The 15,428-nt window shown below is 39.5% G+C and overlaps 1 long non-coding RNA gene across 6 annotated transcripts in view; it reads left to right on the top strand.

The window, feature by feature from the left end:
• The window catches only part of LOC139745796 (uncharacterized), a 65,695-nt gene that overhangs the window by 5,431 nt on the left and 44,836 nt on the right, over positions 1-15,428 (top strand). The gene's annotated exons all lie outside the window — the stretch shown is intronic.

Here is a 15,428-nt window from a genome sequence, read left to right as displayed (position 1 = left end):
GTAGCATGGCAGGTTCTGAGGACAGAGTAAGTTAAGCTGGTATTAGTATCATGATTACAGGTTTGTAAGTGATGCATCCCATGCTACTGGGAGTTCACGTGCCCAGAATGGTGTGATGCTGCTCCAGGGGTACGGTCTCAGCACCACTGGGAGAATTTTCCAGAAAGGAAATGGGAGGCACTGGAGGCATGCTCAGTATGTTGCAGAATGGTTTGAGAAACTGTATTATCTAAAGTAGTATATTGGCCGGGGTAGTTCCAATTAAACAATAATAATCCAAAAATAATTGCATTACCCTGGGAAAATTTCTAGTGGCCACAGAAGCAGTTATACAATTGTATTTGTATACAGACCCCAGTTGGGCCGTAAAGAAGAGCATTCATTCCCTGTAAAGTTATGAAATCCTTTCCCGATCAAATCTGAAACTAGCAGTACATATAAAATAATGTTTACTGGTATTTGTTCCATGTTTATTATAAAAAAAAATTAGGATTTGCTGTATTACAGAAATGCAGAATAATTTATATAATAAAACCAGAAAATTCACATCTTGAAATTATATATATACAGTATAGTAAATAACTTGTTCTGTATACAATATTGTGCTCCTTGATATTACTGTCAAATTCTACAAATCTAATCTCATAGGTTTATTTATGACTCTTACAGACTTTGTTATAATTTTCATTTGGCCTCCTGAAGGAACCATACAGGGTGAACTTGTTTCAGGTATCTCCCTGCGTATTTCAGACTTCCTTTGGCTTGGGGAACTAATGTTACTTACCCATCCTTTGATCTTCAAGTGTCCTAATAGGTTTGTGGAACTCATCTGTTCTGCAGCTTGCTACAAGTCACTCATATTGTCCTCACCCCACTCCTGTATAATTACTTATCTCGGAGCTCCCTGCTTTACAATTCTACATCTTATTTGATCAACATGTCTCCTGACAACTTTGTTATCACATAGATCTATCTTAAATGATAGGGATCCAGTTGCTTCCTACTACAACTGCTGGTAACCAACAAGCTACCTATCCCTATAATTCTCCACAGACACTTCATCATTTACCCCAAATTCCCTTATATGTATGCTCTTATATTTCTTTTGATCTTTTTGTTTCCTTTTTACTTTTTTAAGTTTGGTCTCAGTAGGTTAAGGGTTCCCTGTATATTTCTACCCATTAGCAATTCTGCTAGGTTGTTCCCAGTTACAGACTGTGGTGAACATCAATATCTGAATAAGAACTTGCGAAATGTACATGCACTCTCTCTCTCATGGCTTATCGGGATATGGTCACACATGAAGGTGTGTAACGCAGGCTTTATTTCTATTCACTTGACAGATCTCACAAGTTTCTACCATTTGTTCCATATCTTTATCCAAATTAGGTCACCAAACATATGATCTAGCAAAATCCTTCATTTGGAGATTACTGAATAAGCCTTGTGTAATTCTCTCAATACACTTTGCTGTCTTGCTGGAGGAACCATTACTCTGTTCCCCAGCATTATGCACCCCTCATCTGTACTATGAGTTCATCTCTATGCAGCACCCTTCAACTGTACAAAGGTCATCTCTCTGCAAATAAAATGACAAACTCAGGGACCCATGCAGCTTTTGACCGTCCATTCTTGATAGAAAGCAAAACTTTAGCATATACTGGGTCATGTGCTGTCCACCTTCTGATGTGTTTAGCTGCAACTGATGAATCTTCAGTGTGCTGTGACAACAATATGGTGTCTGCTGGGAGTGGCACTGATGCTGGTTTCTCCACCAGTGTTAACTTAGCAGGTCAGCATTTGCATTGTCACAATCTTTTCTAAATTTCAACTGGTAATCATAAGATGCAAGTGAGATGGCCCAACAATGCATTCTCACACTACCCATACTAGGTAATGCCTTGTGTTCATGTAAAATTGACACTAAGGGCTTATGGTCAGTGACTGTGAATGATCTTCCATACATAGTTATGGAAATGGCATATTCCAAATACTATTGCCAAACTCTCCCAGTCAATCTGTGCATAATTTTCTTTCAGTATTATTCACTACATGTGAAGCAAAAGCTATAGGTTATTCTGATCTATCTTCATTTTGATGTGCTAGCACTGCCCCTACAACATATGGAGATGCATCACAAGACAAAACAAATAGCCTAACTCAATCATAATGTACCAAAACCTCACTAGACAATACATCTGCTTTTCTTTCTTAAATGCAGCTTTTCTTTGGTTCCAACAACTGCCAGTGCAACCCCTTCCTTAACAACATATACAATGGTGCAAGCACTGAAGAGAGGTTTCAGATGAATTTACCATAAAAATTTATACCTCCAGAGAATGACCAAAATGTTAGCACATTTGTTGGCCTGGGTGCATTCATAACTGCTTTTACTTTACTTTCCAATGCATGAATGCCCTGTGCATCAACTTTGTGTCCCACATAACTCACACTGTTTGGGAAACACTTACATTTGTCAAAATACAGATTCAAATGTATTTATTATTTATTGTACTTTGTTGCTGTCTCCCACGTTAGCGAGGTAGCGCAAGGAAACAGACGAAAGAATGGCCCAACCCACCCACATACACGTTTATACATACACGTCCGCACAAGCACATTTAAATACCTATACAATTCAACGTATACATATATATATATACACACACACAGACATATACATATATACACATGTACATAATTCATACTGTCTGCCTTTATTCATTCCCATCGCCACCCTGCCACACATGAAATAACAACCCCCTCCTCCTGCATGTGTGCAAGGAAGCTCTAGGAAAAGACAACAAAGGCCACATTTGTTCACACTCAGTCTCTAGCTGTCATGTATAATGCACCGAAACCACAGCTCCCTTTCCACATCCAGGTCCCACAGAACTTTCCATGGTTTACCCCAGATGCTTCACATGCCCTGGTTCAATCCATTGACAGCACGACAACCACGGTATACCACATCGTTCCAATTCACTCTATTCCTTGCATGCCTTTCACCCTCCTGCATGTTCAGGCCCCGATCACTCAAAATCTTTTTCACTCCATCTTTCCACCTCCAATTTGGTCTCCCACTTCTCCTCGTTCCCTCCACCTCTGACACATATATCCACCCTGTCAATTTTTCCTCACTCATTCTCTCCATGTGACCAAACCATTTCAAAACACCTTCTTCTGTTCTCTCAACCACTCTCTTTTTATAACCACACATCTCTCTTACCTTTTCATTCCTTACTCGATCAGACCACCTCACACCACATATTGTCCTCAAACATCTCATTTCCAGCACATCCACCCTCCTCCGCACAACTCTATCTATAGCCCACACCTTGCAACCATATAACATTGTTGGAACCACTATTCCTTCAAACATACTCATTTTTGCTTTCCAAGATAATGTTCTCGACTTCCACACATTCTTCAACGCTCCCAGAACTTTTGCCCCCTCCCCCACCCTGTGATTCACTTCTGCTTCCATGGTTCCATCCACTGCCAAATCCACTCCCAGATATCTAAAACACTTCACTTCCTCCAGTTTTTCTCCATTCAAACTTACCTCCCAATTGACTTGTACCTCAACCCTACTGTACCTAATAACCTTACTCTTATTCACATTTACTCTCAGCTTTCTTCTTTCACACACTTTACCAAACTCAGTCACCAGCTTCTGCAGTTTCACACCCAAATCAGCCATCAGTGCTGTATCATCAGCGAACAACAACGGACTCACTTCCCAAGCACTCTCATCCACAACAGACTGCATACTTGCCCCTCTTTCCAAAACTCTTGCATTCACCTCCCTAACAACCCCATCCATAAACAAATTAAACAACCATGGAGACATCACACATCCCTGCCACAAACCAACATTCACTGAGAACCAATCACTTTCCTCTCTTCCTACACGTACACATGCCTTACATCCTCGATAAAAACTTTTCACTGCTTCAAACAACTTGCCTCCCACACCATATATTCTTAATACCCTCCACAGGGCATCTCTATCAACTCTATCATATGCCTTCCCCAGATCCATAAATGCTACATACAAATTCATTTGCTTTTCTAAGTATTTCTCACATATGTTCTTCAAAGTAAACACCTGATCCACACATCCTCTACCACTTCTGAAACCACACTGCTCTTCCCCAGTCTGATGCTCTGTACATGCCTTCACCCTCTCAATCAATACCCTCCCATATAATTTCCCAGGAATACTCAACAAACTTATACCTCTGTAATTTTAGCACTCACTTTTATCTCCTTTGCCTTTGTACAATGGCACTATGCAAGCATTCCACCAATCCTCAGGCACCTCACCATTAGTCATACATACATTAAATAACCTTACCAACCAGTCAACAATACAGTCACCCCCTTTTTTAATAAATTCCACTGCAATACCATCCAAACCTACTGCCTTGCCGGCTTTCATCTTCCACAAAGCTTTTACTACCTCTTCTCTGTTTACCAAATCATTCTCCCTAACCCTCTCACTTTGCACACCACCTCGACCTAAACACCCTATATCTGCCACTCTCTCACCAAGCACATTCAACAAACCTTCAAAATACTCACTCCATCTTCTCACATCACCACTTCTTGTTATCACCTCCCCATTAGCCCCTTTCACTGATGTTCCCATTTGTTCCCTTGTCTTATGCACTTTATTTACCTCCTTCCAAAACATCTTTTTATTCTCCCTAAAATTTAATGATACTCTCTCACCCCAACTCTCATTTGCCCTCTTTTTCACCTCTTGCACCTTTATCTTGACCTCGTGCGTCTTTCTTTTATACATCTCCCACTCATTTGCATTATTTCCCTGCAAAAATCATCCAAATGCCTCTCTCTTCTCTTTCACTAATAATCTTTCTTCATCCCACCACTCACTACCCTTTCTAATCTGCCCACCTCCCATGCTTCTCATGCCACAAGCATCTTTTTCGCAAGCCATCACTACTTCCCTAAGTACATCCCATTCCTCCCCCACTCCCCTTACATCCTTTGTTCTCACCTTTTTCCATTCTGTACTCAGTCTCTCCTGGTACATCCTCACACAAGTCTCCTTCCCAAGCTCACTTACACTCTCCACTCTCTTCACCCCAACATTCTCTCTTCTTTTCTGAAAACCTCTACAAATCTTCACCTTCGCCTCCACAAGATAATGATCAGACATCCCTCCAGTTGCACCTCTCAGCACATTAACCTCCAAAAGTCTCTCTTTCGCGCGTCTATCGATTAACACGTTATCCAATAACGCTCTCTGGCCATCTCTCCTACTTACATACGTATACTTATGTATATCTCTCTTTTTAAACCAGGTATTCCTAATCACCAGTCCTTTTTCAGCACATAAATCTACAAGATCTTCACCATTTCCATTTACAACACTGAACACCCCATGTACACCAATTATTCCCTCAACTGCCACATTACTCACCTTTGCATTCAAATCACCCATCACTGTAACCTGGTCTTGTGCATCAAAACTACTAACACACTCACTCAGCTGCTCCCAAAACACTTGCCTCATGATCTTTCTTCTCATTCCTGGGTGCATAAGCATCAATAATCACCCATCTCTCTCCATCCACTTTCAGTTTTACCCATATCAATTTAGAGTTTACTTTCTTACACTCTATCACATACTCCCACCACTCCTGTTTCAGGAGTAGTGCTACTCCTTCCCTTGCTCTTGTCCTGTCACTAACCCCTGACTTTACTCCCAAGACATTCCCAAACCACTCTTCCCCTTTACCCTTGAGCTTCGTTTCACTCAGAGCCAAAACATCCAGGTTCCTTTCCTCAAACATACTACCTAGCTCTCCTTTTTTCTCATCTTGGTTACATCCACACACATTTAGACACCCCAATCTGAGTCTTTGAGGAGGATGAGCACTCCCCGCATGACTCCTTCTGTTTCCCCTTTTAGAAAGTTAAAATACAAGGAGGGGAGGCTTTCTAGTCCCCCGCTCCCGTCCCCTTTAGTTGCCTTGTACGACACATGAGGAATGCGTGGGAAGTATTCTTTCTCCCCTATCCCCAGTGATAAGCTTCAAATGTATTTCATTTAATCTACCTACTGCCTTCGTTAAGTTTGCTCTGTGTTTTGCTTAATGCTTCCAGTGATCAAAATATCATTTGAATACACAAAAGTGTGTGAAATATTTCTCGATTACTTGTACATTTCTCTGAAAAATCCCAGGTGCTCTCTTGCCCCAGAGTAATCTCTTAAACCTGAGCAACTCTCTTTGTGTATTTATCACACAATACTTCTTTGACTCTTCATCCAATAAAATCTGTTGTTAAGCACTACTCAAGTCCAGTTTTGAGAATGACTTACTTCCAACCAAACTGGTCAGTAAGTCATTTATTTTTGGAACTGAGAGTGTCCTCATCCACTGGGTTTACTGTCACTAAAGTCTCCACAAAGTCTAACATGAGGATGGCGTGGACACAACCACTATCGGAGTGACCCATTCTGAACTTTTCACTTGTGTGAGTGTTCCATTTGCCACTAGCCTATCCACTTCTATATCTATGGCCTCTCTCAAAGAAAATGGCAGTGGGCATGCTTTCAAAAATTTTGGCTTTATACTTGCATTTACATAAATTTTGACCTTAAATACACCAGCATCCTTCATTTTTAAATCCTTCACAAACTTTTCATTGCAACCTATATATATATATATATATATATATATATATATATATATATATATATATATATATATATATATATATTTTTTTTTTTTTTTTCATACGATTCGCCATTTCCCGCGTTTGCGAGGTAGCGTTAAGAACAGAGGACTGGGTCTTAGAGGGAAAATCCTCACCTGGCCCCCTTCTCTCTTCCTTCTTTTGGAAAATTAAAAAAAAACGAGAGGGGAGGATTTCCAGCCCCCCGCTCCCTCCCCTTTTAGTCGCCTTCTACGACACGCAGGGAATATGTGGGAAGTATTCTTTCTCCCCTATATATGGGGATGAGAGAGCTTGGGAAGTGAGTCAGTTGTTGTTCGCTGATGATACAGTGCTGGTGGCTGATTCATGTGAGAAACTGCAGAAGCTGGTGACTGAGTTTGGTAAAGTGTGTGAAAGAAGATAGTTAAGAGTAAATGTGAATAAGAGCAAGGTTATTAGGTACAGTAGGGTTGAGGGTCAAGTCAATTGGGAGGTGAGTTTGAATGGAGAAAAACTGGAGGAAGTGAAGTGTTTTAGATATCTGGGAGTGGATCTGGCAGCAGATGGAACCATGGAAGCAGAAGTGGATCATAGGGTGGGGGAGGGGGCGAAAATTCTGGGAGCCTTGAAGAATGTGTGGAAGTCGAGAACATTATCTCGGAAAGCAAAAATGGGTATGTTTGAAGGAATAGTGGTTCCAACAATGTTGTATGGTTGCGAGGCGTGGGCTATGGATAGAGTTGTGCGCAGGAGGATGGATGTGCTGGAAATGAGATGTTTGAGGACAATGTGTGGTGTGAGGTGGTTTGATCGAGTAAGTAACGTAAGGGTAAGAGAGATGTGTGGAAATAAAAAGAGCGTGGTTGAGAGAGCAGAAGAGGGTGTTTTGAAATGGTTTGGGCACATGGAGAGAATGAGTGAGGAAAGATTGACCAAGAAAATATATGTGTCGGAGGTGGAGGGAACGAGGAGAAGAGGGAGACCAAATTGGAGGTGGAAAGATGGAGTGAAAAAGATTTTGTGTGATCGGGGCCTGAACATGCAGGAGGGTGAAAGGAGGGCAAGGAATAGAGTGAATTGGAGCGATGTGGTATACCGGGGTTGACGTGCTGTCAGTGGATTGAATCAAGGCATGTGAAGCGTCTGGGGTAAACCATGGAAAGCTGTGTAGGTATGTATATTTGCGTGTGTGGACGTATGTATATACATGTGTATGGGGGTGGGTTGGGCCATTTCTTTCGTCTGTTTCCTTGCGCTACCTCGCAAACGCGGGAGACAGCGACAAAGCAAAAAAAAAAAAAATATATATATATATATATATATATATATATATATATATATATATATATATATATATATATATATATATTTCATACTTCGCCATTTCCCACGTTAGCAAGGTAGCGTTAAGAACAGGAGACTGAGCCTTAGAGGAACTATCCTCACATGGCCCCCTTATCTGTTCCTTTTTTTGAAAAGCAAAAGCACAAAGGAAGGATTTCTAGTCCCCCGCTCCCTCCCCTTTTAGTTGCCTTCTACAACATGCAGGGCATATGTGGGAAGTATTCTTTCTCCCCTATCCCCAGGGGTGCTATTTTCCTGTGTGGTGGGGTGGTAATGGGAATTGGTGAAGGCAGCAAGAATGAATATGTACATGGGTATATATGTATATGTCAGTGTATGTATATGTTAAAATGTATATGTGCATGTAAGGGCGTTTATGTATGTATATGTGTATATGAGTGGTTGGGTCATTCTTAGTCTGTTTCCTTGTGCTACCGTGCTGATGCGGGGAACAGTTATTAAGTTTAATAATAAAAAATAATATATTACATTGGAGACTCCAGTCACACACTAAAGTCCACATCAAGGACAGGCCTTAGTCAAAATACAGAAGATTAAGAAAGGGAAAAAGAAAATACAACTGAAAGTATTTACAAATTTTGAAGAAAGTGTAAAACCTGTGGTTTAAAATGAGCCAAGTCATAGTTACTGGGAAAGACATGAAAGGGCAGTGAGTTCCAAAAGTAAGCAAAGCATCCCATCTTTGAGTTGCCAACAGCCACACAGTACTCATGTGATGCAGTAGCTTGCCAAGTATTGTATGATTTACCTAGCGATGGGGCACACAAGCAGCCAGCTCTCACGAGCAAAAACCAAAATAATACCTATAGAAGAGGGGAAAGTGACCCAACATTGTGGCATTAGGCAAGAGGGTCAAGTGTTGAAGTTAGCCTGAGAGAGTTTATAACATAAACTACAAATCTAATCAGTACATTTTAGTATCGGTAATGGTCATTTATTTTTAGAAAACAAAGATAGGAGGGCAGAACAAGTGCACCCCACCTAATCTAACAAGCCCTTGTACAATGTCTAAACAAATATGATTTTATGGGGTTCAGATGACAATAATAGCTAACTACCACATTTGAGACCTATAATATAAGGAGACCTTAAGTAATTTTAAATATACTGTTACAGAAAGGGTCAGTTTCTAAGTACAGCCGAGGGAAACAAAACTAGTGCATGAAGCAACAAACCCAATATGTCAAGATTTAAATGCCTAAGTGCCCCACCAAGTTAAAGTTTGATGAATCTGGTTTGAATGCGTGAACGGTTCAAATACTTATATGGATATTTAAAATGATGCTTGATATTACTTAGGCTGAGGGAAAAAAAATTTAAGTGCACTGAAGACAGGAAAGGTAAAAGAAGCAAACAGAAGGAACTTGTACGCACACTTTGTTATACAGTTACTACTTGGCATATCTTTCATTACTCTAGTGATATTCAGCATTTTCTTTCTCGGCAGCTTACCTATAGTAAAAGAAAAATAAGATGTAACAGAAGGGTTAAAGATGGCATATACGCTGTATCAGCTTCTTAATATTTAGACAGCTTCCTTCAACCCCTCACGTTTATTTCCTTACCCCTCATAGGGAGTATGGCTATAAGTAAGCCTCCTTACAGTGGGTGTACATATAGATATCAAACAAAAGGAAATAAATATTGTATTTATAATAGTAAATTATTATGTAATTATTTGTTATTTAAAACAATCTTTCTTTTAGAATTTATAAAGCTAAGAGACTTAATCACTTGGAAACTTATTACTTCCATAAAAGATATGAGTTAAACTGTATCATCTAATATGAAATGTTAAACACGTTACAGCACATTTAGAGGAACTTCAGTAAGTACTGTATATTATGAATGATAGTCATAAAATCAAATTAATCAAAGGATATGATAATTGTATAGGAGGTTTTCGTTGCCTTTCTAGATATCTGGAAGCAACATGTTGCTTTCTGGTAGAAGGTGCAGCTTCACTTTTTGGGGGGCTCTACCTTCTTCATTATATAAAACATATCGAAGGCTATTAGGAATAGCATTTGAATGTGCTTTATTGGTTTCATTATTTGCGTTTTCATCTGCTAAAGTATCATCAGGAACTGTTTCATCATTTACTTGTTCAGAACATTTCAGCAACACATCTTGTGTGTCTTCTCCATATAAAGGCATCCTGTTTTTTCACTAAAGCAATGCCTTTCTCCAAGCACTTTCTCCTCTTTATCTTTCACCCATTTTTCTTTTCTATAATTTCTTACTAGCAATGAATCTCCCACTTTCAACAAATGATAGGTACACGAAACACCTCTTGTTCTACTTCCACTTTCTCCTTAGACGATGGAAGTAATATATCCAAACGACTGCGCAATTTCCTTCATATCAGCGGCACAGATAGGGCGATTTCTGTTGAAGAATGGAGTACAATAGGAAAACGTATCTTGCTTTTGATGCTTCAGCTTGGCCTAAGCACTTGAAGTACTCATTTTGCTTGACCATTCATAGAAGGTTCTTATGCTGAGGATGTACAGTGCATAATAACGTTTGATAAGCAGAAACTAACAAACTTCTTTGACTGACTAGAATATCAGGTAATACATGCCCACTGAAAACTTCACTGAGGAACCTTGATAGTAGCGTCACCGTAGTATTCTACATTTGAACCACTTTAAGATACTGTAAGCATCCACAAGTACAAAATATATCTTACTGGACCTACAAAATCATCATGAAGTCCTGACTGAGGCTGTGATGGAACAGTCCATGGATGAATTTGTGCTGTAGGTGGATCTGCTCTCATGGACTGACATACTTGATGAAACAAGTTGCCACTGCCTTCATTTTTGTCATGCCTAGGTGAGTTTCCTGTAGTTCTCAAGTTATGTCTCTTGCAGTGCGATGGGATTTATGACACGAAATCCCCATAAAACACCCTTGTTCAATGCTGATTTCATCTCTACACTGTAGATGAGGCCATAAACTAAGAAATCACTCGTCAGTGTTTGACTATCCACTCTGAGCATATTTCAGAACTTTGGATGATACTGGATCTGCTGCAGTTTCCTTATTGATAATTTAATGTGCTACAGTAGTGAGGATGTCTGTTTCAAAGAAGTAGCAATTTACAACTTCACTGTCACACTTCACTTCTGCAGCCATAGGGACTCTTGAACGCTGAATAGCCTCAGAAGCTCCAGTGTTTACCTTATAAGCCTAAATTTCATAATCCCATTCAATCCATGGGGACTCGACGTGAGCAGCCGTGTTTCTGTACTCAGTCTTGTATGAAGCAAACCTGCGTGCCCATTTATGCGGCCTGACAGGTGCATGTTGTGGAATAGGTTTACCGGGGTTGAACAAAGAATCAATAGGTGGTGATCTCTGTCTAACTGAGAATAGTGTTTCTGAGCACCCGTTAATGTACAAGATCTAAAGAAACTAGGTGGTAGCATTCATAAATAACATGAGAATATAGCACCAGTACCATATGAAGAAGCCTCAGGTGAACAATGGTAGAGTCATGTTGCTGAACAAGAATACCTGAATGTAGCAGTGACATCTTTCCCCAAGAGAAAGTTTCATCCTCTATTTTTATCCAAACCCATTTAACGCCCTTCGTCGCAGTCTATACAGGGAAGCAAATATGAGTATTTTATTCACAGATATAATGGACACAGCACCAAATGGGGCATATAAAACTCTCAATTGCCCCATCACTTTCCATTTTCAGTGACTCCTTTTTCGCTTTGAACTTAAAAGCGTACGAAACTGGTCTAACTTTGTGAAATTTTTGAATTTTGTAAAACACGGAGTTCAACTTCTGACCCATTAGCCTTGAACATGCAGAGGGGTATATGACATGCATGGGATAAGGCATATTGGAACAGTGTGGTATACATGGTGCAATGTGCTGAGTCAGAGTCAATATCTATAGTTATGTACTTTGTTATTCACAATTATGTTGAAAAAATCAAACGGCTTTTTAGTAGGTTGAACTACCTACAAACAATTGAGTTACTGCTTAATAAAATCTCGTTTTCTCTATTGCTCCTTGATATCATTTTGTGGCACAGGTACCTGAGGTAAATATCTTAATCCATGACATAACAAATTTCTCCTAAATTAAAGGTTTGGGAATGTAATCATAACTCTCTCAAGTCATAATTCCTATCCCCACACATTTTGTATGAATCCAAGACTTGGGGCACGTCTGGAATTCTGATGTAATTTTTGAGTCTTCGTCAAAGCTGTACCAGCCTTAATATCTCGACCTCTCGAGACAATTGGTTTGGTTCAGCTTCGATCAAGCATGTCCCATATTAGCCGTGACTCTCCAATGGAAGGGAAGAGAATGATGTTTATAAATAAAGATGGTATCTCGCCATCGTACTGTTTTGAGGTGTGGCCACAGAAATATGAGTTTCAGGATAAAGAATCTAGACCTAATTTTCGTTTAATACTTTAGTGACACAATTCGGCACTGATTCAAATAGGATGACACACTGTGAATGAAACAAGCCTTCTATGCTTTGTGTACGGTATCTATTAAACCATTATTGACTAAAACATCTGCTACATTATAACTAGTGAGACAGAACTCATTCTTCTCTCTTCTAAGGTGGGATATATCTTTCAAGCAAATGTAAATTTCATATATATATATATATATATATATATATATATATATATATATATATATATATATATATATATATATATATATATATATATATATATGAAGAATCGTTCGTTATGAGCTATGGTTTTTTTAGTTTCCGATGTATTTGTAATTTTCTATCCTTTGTGTATAATAGGCTTGTTCGTAATGTTACTGTAGTCTTTATTACTATGGTTCCTGTAGTTTCACCAGTAAGTAATTACTCCGCTGTGTGAAGTGCATTGTTTATAAAGTATAGTGTACTCAATAGATATGAGGTTGCGACTGGTGGATTCAGTAACCTATATGGGGGATGAGAGACAAGATCCGTGATGCGGTCTTAGGAAGGTTCTTTTACCATACACAATCCTACATGGCTACGAGATTGGTTTTGTTCAGCTATTCCTGGCTAACTTCTTGCCTTGCTTTAAATACCAGGAGTCTGGTCACGGCAACAACGCTTGTGACTCCTATTTGCTTTGCTAAATTCCGCCAGGGAGAGTCATACAGATGCATGTACATATGTAACTACCAAAGTGCCCCTCAAATAATGCTTTTGGTGAAGGGAAAATATCTGCAGTTAAGGCAATGGAAAAATTGTCTTTTCCTAAAGCAAGGAAGAAAGTTATGGCGTCTAGTAAGAAAAAAAAATATCTGATGATAAGCTTCAGTTGCACAGGCAGAACCTCAGATGTTCTCTATTGAAACTGACTGATTCGATTCCTCTCTGGCGCACCTCACGAACCACTGATTCAAATCCTCGAGACCCAATGACCCCCCCCCCCCCCATCCTTGCTAAACTTTTGATAAAACTTCTGTCTCTTACGCTGGCTCTCTTCAAACTTTCCACTACTTCTGATGAAAATTCAACCTCTTATGCTGTCTCTCTTCCTGCTTTTAAATCATTAGATGACTATCTCCACACAACAAATCAAGTAATTCACCTCCATTCATCGTCCAACCGAGCCATACCAAGATTCTGCTTCGTGAAATTTGTAGATTCAGCGAGATTCGATCGCTTGGGGTCGAAAATCACCGTGGCACTATGAGAAACAAAATTTATATACATTCCCAGCACTCTCTTATTAACCTTAAATCATCGCATTCATTTTAACACGTGGACGAAAGTCAAATATTTTTAGCTAGTAAAAGCAAACAAGCCGAGGGGCGTATCTAGGGGAAAGAACGCCTATGGCAAGCACTGAAATTGCGCCCCTAGCTTGATTAGAAATGTACATACAATGGACGTATATAAGAATATATACGGTGGAATTATAAACTATTGAAGAGTTAGGCCAAACAAATTTATATAAACTCTTAAGGACTTAAAGACTTATTTGATCAAAATTGTAAAGCAGAAGCGTTAATGCTACTGATAGTAGCAAAATATTACTATAGTTGAAAAGTAGGCAAGTTTCTTTTTTTTTGTCACAAAACCAAACCGTTAGAAATGTCAGTCGGGTAGAATATGTCAAAAAACAAACCTGTTGAGTGTCACCCCCTTCAAGTGGCGCCCAGGGCACCTGCCATATCCCAGATGCGCCACTGAACAAGCCATCTGTCAAAAGGAGACGAACCTGAACGATACAGTACCGAACCCTATGCTGAAGGACATCATGACCTGTACAGCGTAGCTATCTACATATACAACAGGAATAACTGTACAATAGCATCCTCCATGCACCAGTAACTGTATATTCTACACAAGAAGCCGTAACATGCACAGTACAATCAAACGTGTATCTGACCAGCATATCAGAAGAGGATAAAGTGCGCTTCTTGCTTCTTTGACTCCCCGGAAGTAAAGTAATTCTTGAGAATTAAGCGCACATTCTCATAAATGACGTAGCATTCGGAAAGCCTATAAGCCAAAGAATTTAATTCACTGTATGCTGACGAATGTGTAGTGCGGCATTCATCACTCACTATATGCTCACAATGGTGTAATACAGCGTTCATCACGCTTACTGTATGCTGACGGTGTAATACAGCATTCATCACGCTCACTGTATGCTAATATTTATCTGCTGGATGGGCACAAACATCCCTGGTTTCTTTCCAACGCTGGGTCTCTTATTAGGGATTTTTTTCTCTAATATAAAAGTAAGGAATTGTATTCACTACCAGATTGAAATATCCAAAGTTTTAACTGATTTGGACAACCTTCAGATCTCTCTCCGAAAGTGTTCTAAATTCTATGTCCAGCATTTTGGCAGTGTATTAAATTGGAAGACATACGTCAATTACCCCGCGGATATGTACAATAAAAAAATCAAATGTGGTGCTGGAATATATTGGGGTGTCTATAGAAACTGTTGGTTAATAGCAAATAAGTTTCTTATACGATCGAAATTGGACTATGGCTCTCAGGTGTAAGCGTCGGCGGGCGACGCCAACCTAAAGAGGTTGGATATAATCCAGAATGTATGTTTGTGGGTGTATTCGGAAGCTCATCATTGTATCAATTATTTTTCTAGAAAAAGTCAGGGGATATACCTACCCTTATTCAACTTCGTAAGTTTTACTTGCTCTCACCATCCCAATGCCCCGAATTCCTATGGGAATGCCATCTTTTGTGAGAATCTTAAATGCGTGGAAGAGAGGAGCATCATTCAAAAACGATATCAGAGGACATTTCAACTGACCAGTTAATCAATCATGATCACGATGAGAGAATAAAAACTCCTTTAATTGCTGTAACTTTCGATGTCTATCCTGCTGATGGAAGTAG

Source organism: Panulirus ornatus, chromosome 62 (assembly GCF_036320965.1).
Source record: "Panulirus ornatus isolate Po-2019 chromosome 62, ASM3632096v1, whole genome shotgun sequence".
NCBI classification, from domain to species: domain Eukaryota; kingdom Metazoa; phylum Arthropoda; class Malacostraca; order Decapoda; family Palinuridae; genus Panulirus; species Panulirus ornatus.
The sequence above is the reverse complement of the archived record's forward strand: the minus strand, read 5'-3'. Positions and strand labels throughout refer to the sequence as shown.